Source organism: Leucoraja erinacea, chromosome 27 (assembly GCF_028641065.1).
Source record: "Leucoraja erinacea ecotype New England chromosome 27, Leri_hhj_1, whole genome shotgun sequence".
In the NCBI taxonomy this organism is placed as follows: Eukaryota; Metazoa; Chordata; class Chondrichthyes; order Rajiformes; family Rajidae; genus Leucoraja; species Leucoraja erinaceus.
In genome coordinates, this window is record NC_073403.1 from 21663142 (window position 1) to 21683243 (window position 20102).

The window sequence follows — 20102 nt, forward strand, 5'->3', positions numbered from 1 at the left end:
CAATCCAGTAAAATGATACTATACACAACAAGCACAATCACACATAAGTACAAGAGTGCAAGAATTGTAGTGGAACAATAGTAGATTTCATTCGAGGCAGTACTATCGCAACATTTATAAAACATTTAGACAGGGACACGGATAGGATAGGTTTAGAGGGATATGGAGCAACACAGGTAGGTGGGACTCGTGTAAATGGGGCATGTGGGCAAGTTGGTCTGAATGGCCTGTGTCCACACTGTATGACTCTATGACTCAGTACATACGCCCTACTCCGACGGATCTTCTGCCGGTGCTCGCAGGTATCGCACTCGCCAAGCTTCGCAGAGAATACTTCACTCACAGGCTGGTGTGCAAGGCCCCATCGGACACCAAACATCCTCTGCACCACCTTGCCCAGGACTCGCTGCAACTGGGACCTCAACGCCTGTCATCTCATCGCCCCTTCTCCTGTCACACAGCAACCCTCTGTGGCTCCAGTTTCAACACATTAGGAGCATGGAGAACCAGCTGGGAACAGACTTCATAACCTCCGCAATTCACCGCTGCACCGAACACCACAGTCCCACCCTGGCTCAGACCTGCCCTGCAAAGAGTGGGTCACCCCGAACCAGCTCCTTACAGGGGTGGAGCAGACCAGCAAACAGCGCAGCACGTCATTTTCGACTGGCCTGTCCTCCGCCCCCCTGGTGGAGGGTTAGACCTCACGGCTCTCGACAACAGCACATAGAACTGGCTACAACGCCTGGAGGGCGTTACATAACCTCTGCTGCCTCAAACACAAGAAAAAAAAGACTCAGTACACACGTTTCCCACATCATTTTGTACCATTCAACTTACAAGTTCTTCAAAATATTGAATCTTATCTTGGACTTAGAGGCCATTGGAGTAAGTCAGTATTTCCACTAATCTATACTACTAAAAGTCTGTTCTTGACCGGTTTTGGCCATCTGTGCTGCGATTTCCAAAAGAACGCCGCCACCTACGGCCGTCATTTTTGGCCACCTTACTCAGAGCTCTCCTCTGCCGCATGTGTGCCGAGGATTTTTTCCGTATATTAAAAATGACGGAGATATTAATGTTTTTACAAAATTCCCCATTCTCTCTGCTGCCCCCGCTGGTGGCAGGGGGGAGGGACTATAAAACCAGGAAGTGGTGTGCCACACAGTCTCTTCAAGATGGAGGAAGGCAGAGGGTCACGTTTCTCTGAGCTGTGAATAACAGTGAACACATGTCTACTCAAATGTAAGTGGCCTTAGTGGTTCTAAAATGCTTGCAGAATGTGTCTATTGGTTCTAAAGCTTCCAAAAAAAGTCTAATGATTCTAAAGCTTGCAAAATGTGTCTCTATTGATTCTAAAGCTTGCAAAAAAATGTCTATTGGTTCTAAAGCTTGCAAAAAATGTCTATTGGTTCTAAAGCTTGCAAAAAAAAAGTCTATTGGTTCTAAAGCTTGCAAAAAAAAGTCTATTGGTTCTAAAGCTTGCAAAAAATGTCTCTATTTGTTCTAAAGCTTGCAAAAAGGGTCTCTATTGGTTCTAAAGCTTGCAAAAAAATGTCTATTTGTTCTAAAGCTTGCAAAAAAATATTTGTTCTAAAGCTTGCAAAAAAGCTTGCAAAAAAAAAGTCTATTGGTTCTAAAACTTGCAAAAAAAAAGTCTATTGGTTCTAAAGCTTGCAAAAAAATGTCTCTATTGGTTCTAAAGCTTGCAAAAAATGTCTATATTGGTTCTAAAGCTTGCAAAAAAATGTCTATTGGTTCTAAAGCTTGCAAAAAATTGGTTATGAAGCTTGCAGAAAAATATTGGTTCTAAAGCTTGCAAAAAAATGTCTATTGGTTCTAAAGCTTTCAAAAAAAATGTCTATTGGTTCTAAAGCTTGCAAAAAATGTCTATTGGTTCTAAAGCTTGCAAAATGTGTCTCTATTGGTTCTAAAGCTTGCAAAAAAAAAGTCTATTGGTTCTAAAGCCTGCAAAAAAAGTGTCTCTATTGGTTCTAAATCTTGCAAAAAATGTCTATTGGTTCTAAAGCTTGCAAAAAATGTCTATTTGTTCTAAGGCTTGCAAAAAAATGTCTATTGGTTCTAAAGCTTGCAAACAAAATGTCTATTGGTTCTAAAATGGTTCATACTAGCGCTCCAGAAAGGCACTACTTACTGCAAATGTAGTGCCTTTCAACTTCAGAATTTCACGGATTAGCCGTGAGTCAACTACCAGCCCACCAGCCATGAGTGAGTGAGTTGCCAGCACAACAGGTTTGATTGACTGAGAAGCCAGCCCAAGAATCCATTTGGTGCACAATTTGAATACCAGCTGTCTGGAAACCAGTCCCTTCAGCCCACAACACCCATACTAGCGCTCCAGAACCCCCCCCCCCCCCCCCCCCCCCCCCCCCCCCCCCCCCCCCCCCCCCAACTGGCCACCAATATTGGAATTGGTGGGGGGGTGGAATATTGCGTTGGATGACCAGCCCTCCTGTGTGATGCTGGGACCCAACGGGTCCCAATTAGTGTACAATAAAAATGGGAAATGCTGGAACAATTCAACAGGTGTCCATAGAAAGACAAATAGGCAATGTTTTGGATCTGAGACCCTTCATCAGATGATGGATTTACGGTGCTTTTACTGTTTCACAATTGAGTAGTTGAAGCTAAAGTAAAGATAATGTCTTTATTTTGTAGGGTGGAATGTTAAGAATTAAATAAACCCCTTTGGAATTAGTTACATGTAAGATGATTGAATGTTAATTTAAAGCGGGGAAGCTGAGACTTCTGCTTTATCTGAGATAATATTTTATACTTCCGGTATGTGTTGGCACCATGTGGGGCTAAGTGTATCCAGCTGCAACTAGTGGTTAACCACATATGGGGTTGGTGTGATAGATGGATTCACTATGAATGTGATGGGAACATTTATAGAGATAGCATGTTCAGTGACGTGATTGCCACTGGTAAAGTCTGCATCTACAGGAAGGGGACGATTTCTATGCAGAGCAGAACATGGCGGATAGTGCAAGAGCCACTTCGGGCTAACTATAACAAATAGACAAATTTGGATTCTGGTGGCAAAGATGACCTTTCAGGAGAAGGCAGGGGATGCCATATTCATGGTAGCATGGAAGACACTGCTGCACAGTAGAGGCAGAAATAATAATAAGATGGTATTTAATCACATTAAATTTAGGTTAATTTGTCATGTTTATTGTACAGAAAAAAAAAGCTTTGTTTTGCAATCTATACAATCAATTCAGATAATACTATAAACATTATCAAGTCAAAATCAAGTAGAATAGGTAGAGCAAAGGGAAAGATAAAGAATAAAGCATTTTCAGCATTGCAGTGCACCAGCTCCACAGATAAAGTCCAATGTCCGCAATAGGGTAGAGATGAAATAGAAAGAGTACCCTAGCTTGAGGAAGGACTATTCAGAGGGTAAGAAATTATTTCTGAGTCGAATAGATAGACAGCAAATGACCCTCCAGGATAACAAGAGAACATGATGTGTCTCCAAATTAGTCTTGATGCAGCATTTCAAGCTGAAACATCGTCAATTTCCTCCCTGGTAAGAGGGTCGAGGATATTTCAGAAAGGGTGAAGGATAGTTTGGAGAACAAGTGTGAACAGCCAATTATGATGATACACATCAGTACCAACAATATATATTTTAAAAATGGATGAGGTCCTAAATACTTAATATAGAGGTAAATTGAAAGTAGGACTTCAAAATAATCATGTTGGGATTATTCCAAATTCCATGTGTTTATCAGAGTATATATAGAGGACTATGTCAGATGATGATGTGGTTGGAGATATGGCGAGGGAGGTGATTGATTCAGACTCCTAATACAGATGCTGGAATCTTTAGTAAAACATAAAGGGGCGGCACAGTGGCACAGATGTAGAGTTGCTGCCCTACAGCGCCAGAGATCCGGGTAGGATCCTGACTACGGGTTTGTGCGTTCTCCCTGTGACTGCATGGGCTTTCTCCAGGTGTTGCAGTTTCCTCCCAAAGATATACAAGTTTGTGGGATAATTGTGTAAATTATCCCTAGTGTGTAGGATAGAATCAGTGTACGGGTGGTCGGTGGTTGACGTGGACTCGGTGGGCTGAAGGGGTTGGTTTCTTGTTGCATATCTAAACTAAATAAAATGCTGGAGAAATTCAATGTCATCTGGTATGGAATGGACAGAAAAGGTTTCAGGTCAGGACAGTTCAGACTAATTGGAGTAGGGAAGGAGAGGTGGGGGGAGCAAAGCCTGGCAAGTGAGTGAGGCAGGGCCATGAGTGAGGGTCTCACAGAATACTGGTTGGAGAGAGAAGGAGAACTTCTTCACAGTCTGAAGAAGGGTTTCAATCCAAAACATTGTCTGTCCATTCCCTCCATAGATGCTGCCTGACCCGCAGAGTGCCTCCAGCACTTTGTGCTTTGTCCTTGAGGTAGTGGTTGCTAGTCATAACTGGGAGGGTATCACCTGGAAGGGGTCAATGACAGGGGGAGGGGAATGATGAAGGAAATGGGACACACACAAACCAATCTTCATTCTATTGACTCAATTTATACCTCACACAGCCCTGGCAAGGTCAGCAGAATAATCAAGGATGAGTCGCACCCTGGCCACTCCCTCTTGTCCTCTCTCCCATCAGGTAAAAGGTATAGAAGTGTGAAAACACACACCTCCAGATTCACAGACATTTTCTTCCCAGCTGTTATCAGGCAACTGAATCATCCTACCACAACCAGAGAGCAGTGCTGAACTACTATCTATCTCTTTGGTGACCCTCAGACTAGCCTTGATTGGGCTTTGCTGGATTTACCTTGCACTAAACGTTATTCACTTATTACGTATCTATACACTCTAAATGGCTCGATTGTAATCACGTGTTGTCTTTCTGCTGACTGGTTAGCACACAACAAACACTTTTCACTTTACCTCGGTACAGGTGACAATAAACTAAACGGACAGAAGGAGCAATGGAGACCTAGTCATGCAGTACAGAACCAGTCAATCAGATTTTTAAGTTACGGTCTCCCACGTAGAAAACCATGCAGACTGCCTAATCAGCCCCTATCTATCCAAATGCATATTATATCTTATTCCTCAGAATCCTCTCCATTAACTAGCTGACCACAGATGTTAGGCACAATGGTATAGTGAGTGGAGATTGAAGAAGGAGCCTAGCAGTGCCAGACACAGTACTCTGGGATTCTGGAGCTTGCTCATTCTTGGTGTAACCCTCTGAAAGTGATGAGGGGGGATAATCAATGATGCTATCAAGAGGCACTTGCTTGGAAACAACTTGGTGACGGAAGCTCACTTTGAGTTGTGTCAAAGACACTCAGGTCCTGAACTCATTACAGCCATGGGGCAAACATGGGAACAAGAGAGGAGCTCCAGAGGTGAAGTGAGAGTAACTTGCCCTTCAGATCAAGTCAAGAACGGTATCAAGGAGCCTGAGGTAAACTGGAGTTGTTGGGGGTCAGGGGGAAACCCTTCACTGGTTGGAATTGTGCCCAGCACAAGATTCAGATTCAATCTTTATTGTCATAGTGCAGTGTACAGTACAGAGACAACGAAATGCAGTTAGCATCTCACCCAGAAGAGCGAACAAAGAATAATGAACAGCAAAATATATATATGTACATACATTAGCAATAGTAATTAGAAGAAGCTGTTCCTGGACCTGCTGGTCTGGCAATGCAGAGACCTGTAGTGCTTCCCGGATGGGAAGAGGGTAAACAGTTTGTAGTTGGGGTGAGAGCAGTCCTTGACGATGCTGCGCGCCCTTCGCAGACATCAATTGCTCTGGACAGACTCAATGGAGGGGAGTGAGGAACCGGTGATGCGTTGGGAAGTTTTCACCACCCTCTGCAATGCCTTCCGGTCAGAGACAGAGCAGTTGCCATACCATACTGTGATACCGTTGGTAAGGATGCTCTCGATGGTGCAGCGGTAGAAGTTCACCAGAATCTGAGGAGACAGATGGACCTTCTTTAATCTCCTCAGGAAGAAGAGACGCTGGTGAACCTTCTTGACCAGTGTTGAGGTATTGTGGATCCAAGAGAGGTCATCAGAGATGTTTGTGATGGTTGCTGGTCAGTCATCTCAGTCATAGGACAGCTCTGCAGGAGTTCCTCAGCATAGAGTCCTTGGCTCAAATGTTACCCTCCTGCAATCATAAGGTCAAAAGTGAGAATGTTCATCCCCATTCATGACTCATCTGATAATAGAACAGTCCACAACTAAATGCTGCCATTGTTCAACACATTGGGGACTAAATCCAGGCATGGACTGCTAGCTGGTAAGTAACATTGGAGCCACACAAGAGCCAGGCAAGTGAAAACCCATTAATCACCCCCTGACATTCAATGACATTACAATCACTTAATCCCGGGTTATTATTTCCTGGGGGTTACATTGGAGCAGAACTGAACTGGAGCAACTTTGCCCACAATGTGGCTACAAGAGTAGGTCAGATGCTGGGAATACTGCAGTTACGACTTCACCTCCTAACTCAACAATGCCGGTCTACCAACTACAAGGTTCAAGTCAGGAGTGTGATGGAAAATTCTTCACTTCCCTGGATTAATGCAACTTCAACAACACTCAAGAAGCTTAACGCCCTACAGGACATAGCAGCACATTCAATAGGGACCCCATCCACAGCCATTCACTAACCCCACCACTGACGCACAGTGGCAGCAGTTTGTACCGTCGACAGGATGCACCACAGCAGCTCACCAAGATTCCTTAGAAGGCACCTTCCAGACCCACCACCTCCATAAGCTAGAAGGACAATGGCAAATGTTGGGAATGTCACTACGTGTCCAGCCGCCCAAGCTACACACCACCCCGACTTGGAGATATATTGCCATTCCATCACATCTCTGCAGCACAATTCACATCACAGGGAATACAGCAGCTCAAGAAGGCAGTCCACCACCACCTTCTGAGATGTACCATTAATGTGCAATTGAATGCTGGCTTTACCTGCAAAGCCCAGTCCCCTCGAATCAATAAAAAAGAGAAATTATAATTAGAAATCAACACAATAACAAAACAAACTACTGCGGGTCAGGCAGTGTCTGTGGATGGAAATGGACAGACAATGTTTCAGGTCATAAGGCTTCTTCAGACTGAAGAAGGATCTCTGCCCTGAAACAATGGACATCTATTTGCCTCCGCAAATGTTGCCTGACCCACTGAGTGCCTCCAGCACTGAGATTTTTGTTGAAGATTCCAGCATCTGCAGTCTCTTGGGTCTCTGGCTACATATTTTGGTTCTGTCTACACAAATGAGACATAATTAACCTCTGGGTACGTTGGTAAATTAAGCGTTTAAAGTTAAGGAAGGAACTAAAAAAAAATAATGCTGTCAATGAAAGATAAATGAATGGGCTAACAGGTGAGTAGTCCTTAAGACCTGATAATCTACATGACAGAGTACTAAAGGAATAGCATTGGAAATAATAGATCAGTTTCTGAGCATCTTTCAAAATCCTTTACAACTGAAGCATTTACAACATATTGGAGGCTGGCAGATACAATTTCTAATCGGAGGGTGAGAAATAGCAGAGAATTACAGACTAGGGCCTCAGAACAGACCTGGGAGAAATGCTGGAAACTGTTATTAATTATGTAATATAAAAACTCTTAGAAAAGAATAACAGGGTGGGAATATGAAAGGAAATCAGGCTTGGCAAATCAACTGGAGTTTTTGAGAATGTAGCTAGGCCAACAGATAAGGGAGAACCAACAGGTAAAGGATAGAAGGATACTTTTGGTAAGATCTTGCAGAAGTAGCTTAAGCACTGTTATAGGACATGGGATTGCAGTAATATACTGCATGGATTGAGAAGTGGTTGAAAGACAGGAAACCGAGAGTAGGAATAAGTGCATATTTCTCTCAGTGGCAGATGGTTCAATGCATGGGTCTCAGCTGTTCCCTATTTACATCAATAATTTGTAAAAAGGAACTAAATGTCCCATCTCCAAATCTTCAATGTGGGAGAGTGTGATAGAGTGTGATAGAGTTATACAGCTGTACAGCATGGAAACAGGCCCTGCAACCCACCTTCTCCATGCTGATCAAGTTGGCAAATTGGGCTAGTCCGCATTTGGTCGCATTTGGTCCATATCCCTGAAAGCCCTTCCTATCCATATATCTATTTAAATGTGCAGGAAAAAACTGCAGATGCTGGTTTAAATCGAAGGTAGACACAAAATTCTGGACCCTTAGAAGGGTCTCGACCCGAAACTTCACCCATTCCTTCTCTCCAGCGATGCTGCCTGTCCCGCTGAGTTACTCCAGCATTTTGTATCTATCTAAATGTCTTTCAAAAGTGATAATTATATCCAGTTCCACAGCTTTCTCAGGCAGCTCTTTTCAGATACAGACTACTTACTGAGTCATAAAGTTTTGATTCACTTCAGTTTTTGGGACCCCAATCTGGTGCTGTGCAATGAAAACCGAGTTGTCCCAGGGTGACTAACAATGACTTCATTTGATACTAAAATTGGATCAATCAGACAACTGTAAATCATCTTTGGAAGTCTCAGATGAATTTCCACATTTGCATGAAATGGGCCAGAAATGTTTCTTACCACATTTCACTCAGTCCAAAGTTTATTTCTGTGGTTTTGATTTTCATAACCCAATTTTTGGCAAATAATTTTAACAAAAGCAATATAAAAGCCGACCAATGAGTTGAAAATAGCAGAGTCCCTTCAAGATACAACATCAGTCTAGATGAACCGAATGAAATTCTATGATGTTTAAGAAGGAACTGCAGATGCTGGAAAATCGAAGGTAGACAAAAGTGCTGGAGAAACTCAGCGGGTGCAGCAGCATCTATGATATTCTGTGATATTAAGGAACCTGATTAGATTTACCTAGAGTGAGGACTCAAATATAACAAAACTTAAAAGAACAAAAATAGAACTGATTTCCTCACTTCAACCACATCAGAAAATAACAAACAATGGCAGCATTTCAAATACAGAACACACACGCCAACACACACGATCAAGTTCGCCTATTATGAATGATCACTATGATGACAGAAGTATTGAAGCTTGAGTGAACATTGTCAATGGAAAAGGAAAAAAGCAATTAGAAACATACTGAATGAAACATCAAATGACGAATGTGTATCCAGTGTTGAATTTGCAGCTTCTCAATTTTATTTTGTGAGCAAGTGTGTGTGTGTGTGTATATATATGTGTGTTAATTGTATATACATTATCTCAGATATATATACAATCTGAATGGACTGCAAAATATAGTAACAGTTTGCTCAGAAAGATTGTTAGCTTAAATTTGATTTAAATATTATCTAAATTTGACTCCATACTCCAAAACAATAGCAAAGATATAGTCACTATAACTGATATAATTTTACAGTTATGTGTTAACCTCAAATAAATGGCCTTTATATATAAATCGGACTTTGGGAGTTATTTTAAAAGATTGTGTTTCAGCTTGGGATGAGGACGCCTAGCCTAGAGATAGTATACACAAAGTTCAACGGGTCAGGCAGATTCTAAGGAGAACATGGGTTGGTGATGTTTCGGGTCTGGACCCTTCTTCAGACCTGACCTAAATCATCATCTATCCTTGTTCTCCAGGGATGCTGCCTCGCCCGCTGAATTACACCAGCACTTTGTGTCATTTCCTATACCAGTATCTGCAGTTCCTTGTTTCTATAAATTATATTGGTCCTTTAAGCACCTTGATCTGCTTCAACACCATGAGCATCGTTCATGTTTTCTTTCTATGTGCAGTTTTATTCTTGTCAGTTATACTTTTTTTCTGACATTGATTTGTCCATTTGTTTATTTTGACAAATCTATATTTTATAGGACTGAGCTAACTCCTCCAATTCACTGGAATCATCTACAAATTTGACAGGCTTGCCTTCTGGTTGTATACAGATGTAAGCTATCTCTCCGATATGCAGCTCTCTATGCATCCACTCTCTGTCACTGCTCTGCCATTCTGTGTGCCACACAGAGAATATAGAAGAGTACAGCATAGGGACAGGCCCTTTGGCCCACAATCTGTGCTGAACATGATGCAAAAAAACACTAATCTCATCTGCCTGCATATGATCCATATCTTTCCATATGCCTCCATTCTCTACATATCCATGTGCATATCTAAAAGCCTCTTAAATGCCACTATCATGTCTGGCTCCACCACTACCTCTCGCACCATGTTTTAGGCACCCATCACCCACTTTGTATAAAAAACTTGCTCCACACATCACCTTTAAACTTTACCCCCTTCACCTTAATGCTATGCCCTCTAATCTTTGACATTTCCACTCTGGGTAAAAAATTATGGTTGTCTACCCTGACTACGCCTCTCGTAATTTTATGTTTCATTCAACAGGCCACAAAAGAAATAGAAAATGAATTGAGTATCATAGAACATGGAACATCGAATGGTACAGCGCAGGAACAGGCCTTTCGGTCTACAATATATGTGACGAACATGATAACAAACTAATCTCATCTGCCTGCTCGTGATCCATATCCCTCCATTCCCTGCATATCCATGTGCCTATCTAAAAGCCTTTTAACACCACCACTATCGTATCTGTTTCCAGCACCACCTCAGGCAGCACGTTCCAGGCACCCATCTGCGCAAAAAAAAACCCTTGCATCGCACATCCTCTTTAAAGCTTTCCATTCTCAACTTAAAGCTATGCTCTCAAGTTTTTTACCTATCCCCCTGGGGAAAAGATTTTGACTCTCTACCCTATGCTTCTCATAATTTTATAATTTACTATCAGGCCTCCCCTCAACCTCCACCGTTGCCGAGAAAACTATCAGTCCTTACAGCCAATACCGTCTAATCCAGGCATCCTCTGGGAAAGATGCGGAAAAAATCCAATGATCAATGATAAAAATTGTACAGGATTGGTCCAGCAGATTAAAGTAAACAGAACTCTCCTTTAGAAAACTGATAAATAAACATGGAGAAAAAACAGAAATTGAGGGAAACAGAATGAAAATTAAGGAACATTTCCCAATTAACTCTTGCTACTCCCATTTTCATAAAAGAAAAACAGATCTCCATGTCGTGATTTATTTTAGAAAGAACATATACCATGCTCTAGACTGCTTATCATCAAGGTGACAGAATGGAAATAAAAGATGACAAGGTGGGTGTACTGTGCTTCAAGCTCTCTTAACCAAAGTTCTTCAGATATATATGGACCCTTTACATGTTTACAAATCCCGGGCATATCATTCAGAACAATTCAGAAACAGTTTGCGAAGAATTCCGAAATATTCAATGCAAATGTTACAAGTTTAATGTTAAATTTTACGGGAATTCGATAATCAGTTGAACTTTGTCAAGAAGTCTGCAGGTGATAAAATTGTATTTCTGAGGTGCATTTTTGACTAGTAGAAATATTAATGGAGAAGCTAAATTAGAACATGTAATACAATACCCTTTTGCTAATATCTTTTTGTGAAATTATTCTTGACAATGTAGCAAAGCAGAATATAAGCGTTATGTCATTTTTGTTGAAAAGCTTTATTAAACTTACATATCAATAAGCATTTTCTACAGCCTGGGGGAAAGTTTTTGCTTTGGGCTCAGTAGGGAAAATTTGGAACAAATTGTGCTTGAAATTACACTGGTTAGATTATGGCTTATGTTTCCACAAAAATGCATGTATTTAATCATAAATGTAAAATCTTCCATTCACCAGTGCAATCACTCAGTATAACAGAAGGTAATAGGATTTTTCCTTGCATTAAAATACTCGTTGATCTAATTAACAAGTTTGAGCATGGTGTGGCTTTGATAACACAAATGATAATATTTTTACTGCAAAATATAAGACCTGTTAATAAATGCCTAGCCCTGCATTTGGGTTTTGAAATGACTGCAAAAAGATTAAAAACAACTATATCAAAATATCGGTAATAAATGGGGTGACACAGTCATGTAGTTGTGGAGCTGCTGCCTCACAGAGCCAGAGACCAGGGTTCAATCCTGACCTCAGGTGCTGTCTTAGTGGAGTTTGCATGTTCTCTGCATCCTCCAGCTTCCTCCCATATTTCAATGATTTATAGGTTAATTGGCTTTTGTAAATTGCCCTTAATGTGTAGGGATTGGATCTGAAAGTGGGATAACATAGAACTGGTGTGAATGGGTGATCGATGGTCTGCATGGACTCAGTGGGCTGAAGGGCATGTTTCCATGCTGTATCGTTCAATCAATCATACAAAAGCGGAGAACAGGAGCAAATGAAAAGAAAGATATAAATTACCAGAGATAATTAGCAGATACACATGCATCCATGGAGAGAGACGTGCAGTTGGTCTTCAGTCACAATTTGGTGAAATTAGAAAATAATCACATTTGAACTTGTGGTGAAAGGGTGGAGCTGGAGAGGACAAAGGGAGTGTCGACAATAGAGTGGAGACCGAGAGACCATGCAAATGGTGGCATTTCTGGCAGAGAAGAGCGTTGTGAAAGCTTAATACTAGCAGATGATCTGTATGCAGACGATGTACACAGAAGGAATACTGTTGAGGTGAACGCAATACAGTGCAGGGACTGTGTGAAATACAGAGCACCGCAATTTCTGGAAAATTGACCAAAAATGAGAATTCAAGAAATGTTGAGCAGATCAGGTAGCATCTGAGGAAAGATAGACACGTACTTATTACTACAAGTGGATGAACTTGTAACAAATTCTTAAATTCAATATTGAATATTCACACAGGAGACAGACTATCGACTGCCATCTATTACAAACCTACCAACTCCCACAGTTATCTGAACTACATGTCTTCCCACTCTGCCACATGCAATTATGCTATTCTTGTTTAAATAGTCTGAAGAAGGTGTCAGTTTATCTTTAGTTATCTTGAGGATGAGGGCTCAGATGGAGGGGAAACATTTGTCATTGAAGAACCAGGGTCTCGGGAATAGAAGGCTTAGATCTACGAAAAATCTGTGGCTGGTGCCAGTGAGAAACTGGATCCAGGTGTTGCCAAACTTCACCCATCCTTGTTCTCCGGAGATGCTGCCTGACCTGCTGAGTTACTGCAGCACTTTGGGTCTATCTTTTGAATATTCGAATTTGAATTGCACATGATCAGATGCTATTCCTCGAGCTTTCATTATAACAAAATAATTTATCATTTTCGAATTCTGAGCAAAATTAAATACTTGATCTTAAAAGACTTGAAAGTTGCCCATGAGCTCAATTTGTCGATATCCTTCAAATAATCAGAAGCAAGCACAGCTGGTGAAGTCTTGCATCCTCTTACTTTGATCTGTGGTAATGGCTAATATTGTGTGTGGGTCTGCCTTCAGGTAAAACTAACCTTGTGGCAACCGCATTCAACACCTTTGTATTAAAGTTTCCTCACTTAAGGTTGGCCAAACCTACTTTAAAAATTGAAAAGTAAAAGCATTGCTGATGGTGGAAATCTGGAACAAAATCAAACAGAAGATGCTGGAGATGTTCAGCGGGTCAGGCAGCATCTGTGGAGAGGAATCAGTGTTCACTAATTTGCGGTCAATAGCTCTTCACCAAACCAAGGTATTGATGCTATTTGAGCTGCTGAGTACCTCCAGGATTTTCTGTTTTTACATAAAATTCCATGTCCACAAAATGAAGTGCGTCACTGAAGGGATGCCATCTGGTAGATGTGCTGTGTACTGACGCCTGGGTTAGTTTTGGAGTTATCAATGCAAACGTTAGAAGATCTTGAAGCCCCGGATCTCAACTAACTAAACTGTCATTGAATATATTCCCACTGCTGGTTTACAGTGTAGAAGAAGAGAAACATGCTGGAACCAAGGTTAGGATTGGGAGGGAAGAAAGAGCTGACCAGGATCTTTTGGCACCTTGGGTGATGGATAGGTAGTTGGCCAACAGAGGAGTGAGGGCTTGGATGGTGAAGGTTGGAGGCATTCAACCATGGGAAGATTAGGACCTGGGAGATTTTGTCTTGCACCATCAGACACACAATTCAAGATAAGGGAAGCTTTAGTGATTTAAAAGATCAGGGCCAAGGCATACTGGTGGTATGTGGTGGGGGTAGTCCATTAATTATCTTGAGGATGGAGGGGGAAACTTTTGTAATTGAAGGATCAGGGACTCAGGAATGGAAGGCTGAGATTAATGAAAAGGTTGCGGCTGGTGCCATTGAGAGGCTGGATCTAGATTGGGGAATGGGGCCACAGTTGAAGAGGATGGTAGGATCAGTGGGGCGGAGAGCAGTGGGGATGGGTTTGAAGCTAAGATGAGACCATATTGTGGTAGAAGATAGAAGCCAAGGGATAGGACGTGCTTTTGGGGAGTTTTGGCTTAGCATAGAACTAGTAAAATCTAAAGAGAATCCACAAGAAACTGCAGATGTTGTGATACCGAGCAAAAATAAAATGTCAGGGAACTCAATGTGTCAGTCAGAATCTGCGAAGGAATGACAGCCGACATTTTGCGTCAGGAACCTTTTCAGTCTGATGGAGTAGGGGAGATAAATCTGAAAATAAATGTGGGGGTGGGGCAAACCCTGGCAAGTGGTATTAGAATGAACTGCAGATGCTGGTGTAAATTGAGAGTAGACTCAAAATGCTGGTGTAACTCAGTGGGTGAGGCAGCACAGATTGGAGGAACAGCGCCTCATATTTCGTTTGGGTAGTTTACACCCCAGCGGTATGAACATTGACTTCTGTAACTTCAGATAGCCCTTGCTTTCTCTCTCCATCCCCTTCCCCTTCCCAGTTCTCCCACGAGTCTTACTGTCTCCGACTACATTCTTTCTTTGTCACGCCCCCTCCCCTGACATCAGTCTGAAGAAGGGTCTCGACCCGAAACTGCACCCATTCCTTCTCTCCAGGGATGCTGGATTTACTCCAGCATTTTGTATGTACCTGGCAAGAGACAGGTGGATGCAGGTGAGGTTAGGATGATTGGGAGACGAATGGAGCATGTGACAGAGGCTTAAAGAGAAAATGAGCCAAAAAGGGTGTTAGATAATGAAAGAAGAGAGGAAGTGTAATATAAAGCCGGAGGGATGGATATGGTGGAAGGGGACAGAGGAGAGGGGTAAAGGGTGGGGTGGAAGTGGAAATAAAAGGGAAATGGGAAGTTGAGGATGGGAAGGATGAGAGATGCCTCCGTATGCTCATCTCCCAACCCTCTCATCCTGAGTCCCCATTTCCCTTTGGAACATTTTGCAGGAATCTGAGGTTACAAAGGGCTATGTGAAATTAAGTTTTTAAACACAATTGAAAATCAACATCAAAATTTTAAAGTATAAAAAGCAATGCTACGGAAGGATGCTGGTTAGGCAGCATCTGTGGAGGAAAGTGGACAGTCAACGTTCTGGGTTGAGTCTCTTTATCTTGACCCATAAAGATGAAGCTCCTCCAACCAGACCATCAACGGACCATTTCCTTCCACAGACGCTGCCTAACCTGCCGAGTTCCTCCAGCACCTCTCCTTTTCTCGCTCCAGCTTCCAGCTTGTGCAGTCTCTTGTGTCACCAGAAGATGTGATTCTATTTGAACTAATTCTGTGTGCAGGATGAGCACAGTTGTTGAAATATTGACATAAATATCCCCAAAAGTAGAGGAGATTTATTTCACTCCTGATTAACATGTGTGTGAAGTATAAGCAGAGCTCATGATTTATGGATGTTGTCCAATTCACATCTGAGATCTGATGTGGCTTTTAGTTCAATCATGATGCAAGGTCATTCACAGACCAACATAAACATCTGATCAGCTTTATTGTATCCTGTGCTCAAACATATGGACTTATCCAGTGCCACAACACAAGCAGTAACTAAGTGTACTTTGCAGTGACTTTGAGTAGGATCTAAGTAATTAAATGAACAATGGTGGATATTTCAAATAAGGCATAGCTGTAGATGGCTGCAACATGTGTTGTCACAGTCTAAAATTATTAAAGCATTTCGGTTTGTGGGTAATACGTGTGCTTGAATGGCACATTCCATGACAGAAAATATAGTTGGATAATGAGTGACTTTAAGCTTTCTACTTTATCAACAATTTGCAGGACGGCACGATTCACAACAGGCCCCAAAAATCAAATGTTCAATTTGCACCTGCAGCCAAATAAATGTACTGAATGTACCAGCTCTAAGTGTCCATGTTTGTAGTGTCAAACTCAATTTTGCAGTGAAACAATGCAGACATGTGCAAGGGGAAATGAGCATATGGGAACCTGGCTGCCTAACAAACACAGTACTGTTTTGCGGAGAGAGAAGGGTTGAAGATGAGTAATCTCAGGAAGCAGGCTGTGTGGGTCTCAGATTACAGACTCTGCCAGCAATCAGAAATTACAAAATAAATAGGCAGCGGCAGGGGCTGCCCGGTAACGCTCAGTGTAGGAATCCCCCCCTCTGAAGCAAAATTGGGAACATAGCAATGTAATAAGCCAGCCAAATTGAAGACAAAAGAAAATCAGAAGACTGAAAAAAACATTGACAATTCAAGGTCAAAATAGAAGAAAAATCTACTGAACTAAATGTTACCGGGAGCAAGTTGGTTTATGCAATAATTTTCTTACAGCAAACTGGTTAACGTTGACCTAATCTCAGGACAAGATACTTCATCAGTGTAAGACTACGCTATCAGTCTGTGAACTGCAGGTGTGGAGTACAAAGCGTGGCAGTAAGATTAGAATTATACCATGAACTGTTGCTGCCGATGACTGCGTTTTGGCTTCCAGGAGAAAGCTGATATTCATGTGCGATCACCTGCTCTCCAGGCAATTATTTCTCCAGTGTTAGAAATTAACAGAAAACAGTGCCCATGTTCTGAAAAAGACTGACGTTGTAAAGAGTGTGTCTATCTATTGTACCCAGTTTCACATGAAATTGCTGTTCTAATGCCCTATGCGAGTTCCAAACTGTGTGAGATGGCGTCTCATGCTATCTGGATTTAGATCACCTAGGAAGATGTTTTGTGAAGAAGAGGAGTGGCTGGTTGAACCGTTACCTCAGAGCGCCAGAGACCCGGGTTCAATCCTGACTTCAGGCGCTGTCTGTGTGGAGTTTGCACATTCTCCCAGTGACTGCAGTATCTCTAAACTAAACTAAACTAAACTAAACTAAAGAAATTAAACTTGACTAAACTAAACTAAACTGAACTAAACTAGACAAAACCAACCTAAACTAAACTAAACTAAATATATAGGTTACACCTGTCTGACTGAGATTCTAAGTACTTACCAGTAAAGGCAATTAAAAGATTATTTGACAAAGATCCACAAAGAAGAGAATATTATTTGATTAATTTAAAAAATTCCTAATACATCTAGATCAGGTCTGCTTAGTTGAAAATAATTCAAAATCAATGTGAGTAGCGCACATTGCCAGATCAGGAATGAAATGTCAGCTTTCTATTGTCCCAGTTGTGCCAAGGAAGCAGCTACAGAAAGATCACCATGTCTTTTGTCCCATCATGAATTTCTCATATGATGAATTGCCTGCTGGCATTAGCAGAAATCATGTTCACAGAATATATGTCATTTGGTTCTTAGATGACTTTCTCATCATTTCGCAGAGTGCATTGTTCATCATGCGAAAGCCAATTAGAAACAGAATTATTATAGGAAAATCATCAAAAATTAGAAGATGGTTCATTTAATATCAATGATATTAAATTTGGCAATGTCAGATAAGTAGCCTTTCTAGTTGTATAAGAACTGGGCAGTTTTCATGTAGAATGCATTAACTTAGTTTCTCCTCTCTCCAAGGATGCTACCTGATCTGTTGAATATTTGCAGTATTCCCTTATATTTTTAGGATTCCTGAAACCACAGTGATCTGTATCTCACAGTTCCAGATTATGTTTCTTTTGCACTTTGCTGTCTTCCATTTATTTAATCTCCTCCACGAAGATCATATGCATTTTACAAACATTCATTTCCTTCTTTTAGATGCTGCCAAAAACAATTGCATCACCCGGACAACTGCGGTCTCACTCCATTGCAAACATTCCCTTTGTTCTCTCCACTCTTTCCCTCTCTGCAACTTGAAACATACTCATTTTTTCACTGTTCCTGTTCTGATGATGAGTCCCAAGCAAATGCTGCCTGATCCGCAGAATCCATCAGCATGTTCTGTTGTTATCTCAGAATTTTATGTGAATCTTTTTTGTTCTGAGTGGTGGACTGTTGAGAATGTGCATGGCCGGTTTTTAAATGAATTCCATCCCGTGTACACTTCAAAGCCACAATCACTTGACAATGTTTACCTTGTGCCAATAAAGAGATGGGATCATCGACAGTAGTTGCCATTTCTCTGCTGCCAACACCCTGATCTCTGAATCCCCGCTCAAAACAGAATTGCCACACTCCCCTTTAACATGCTTTTTAAAATCGCTTTTGATTATATTTTTAATTGTGCACTAATATCTCCTCAAGTAACTTGCTAATTGCCCGTGAAATTTTAGATTTAGTTTACCATGTTAAGGTCCATCTAAAGATTTTTTGTTGTTGTTCTTCATTCGCAAGAACATTATAAACCATCTACTGTGCACTTAAACAAGACTTTTTCTATAAGCTCCATTTCATAAAGGTAAACTTTAATTACTTGTGTGCTTTACTACACCCAACCCAAACCTCTCCCACCCCATTTTCCTCCAGACTACCTACTTATTTAAGTGCGCCATCTAATCTGCTTCATCCAAGTCAACTTTGCTAATGACATACAGTGATCCTGTAATCATGGAGCAACGTGCTTTCCGTCTTCCTTGAATTGCATATGTCTGTGCCGTTTTCCACAATTGCGTTTCCACGATATTTTTTGTTCATGGATACATTTATTTCATCATCAATACCATCAGTTACCTGCCTAAAAATGTTTCCCTAATAAGAGATATCTCCACTATCACCAAGGATCCACCCTCAAGTTCAACAAACTCCACAATGGTAGCAAAATCTACAAACTTGGAACTCAATGACCGATGACATGCAACTTAATATTTGATTTCACCGCTGTTGTATTTCTGTCAGATGGAATCAAAAGCTTATTTGGGCCTTATGTCAGCTAGATTGTCACCACAATATTATCCTTTCACTGGAAATAATGCATCATCTTTTTGGCTTTTGAATCAGACTGATTATGCAGGAGTCCACGAAATCCACTAGTTCCTTAGCACGGAAATTCAGTCAGAGCAGATGCACTGTAAAACTCTAGAAAGTTTATTTTAGTTTAAAGATACAGTGCGTTAACGAGCCATTTGACCCACCGAGTCTGCGTCGAACAGCAATCTCCGCACCCTAGCACTATCCTACACAATAAGGCCAATTCACAATTTTTCAAAAGCCAATTAACCTACAAACCTGTACGTCTTTGGAGTGTGGGATGAAACCAGAGCACCCAGAGAAAACCCACGCAGTCATGGGGACAACTTCCAAACTCCGTGCAGACAGCACCCGTAGTCAGAATCGAACCTGGGTTCCTGGCGCTGTAAGGTAGACGCTGCACCAGCGTGCCACCCAGTAACTTCACAGATCATATGTAGCTGTCATTTCAGTATTATTAGGGACTGGTATTTTGCTCTGCTCCACAGTAGGACAACATTTGCCATTTGCTTAACATTGCCAGAGATCACCAACAATTAAATTTACTTATCTTCTTCAAGAAAGAATTAATACACATTGATAATACCAATGTGATGAGATTAATTCAATAGAGAGAGTTAGGATGTCGTTAGATAAAACGGTGTGTATGCATAGTATATGCCCCATCATATCTCTTTGATTTATATTCATTCACATGTACCTAGCTATTCATTGCAGAACGACCAAAATTGGAGCTTGTAATATACTATGAATTTAAATGATTTGTTCAACCGTTGTGTAATACAGTAAGCAAAGTCTCTTCTCTTTTGAAGAAGAGGGAATTATCAGCTTACATCTGATATCAGGATATTCTTACAAAACAACATACTTATAAGCCAAGTGGAGTCCCTCAGATCTCTTTGCCTAGACCTTTAGGTAAAGTCTGGAACCCAACTTGAGAGCCCTCAGGTTATACAATTGTTTGTGTCAAGACATTGCCAATGAGAACATGCTGCTTGTCTGATCAAG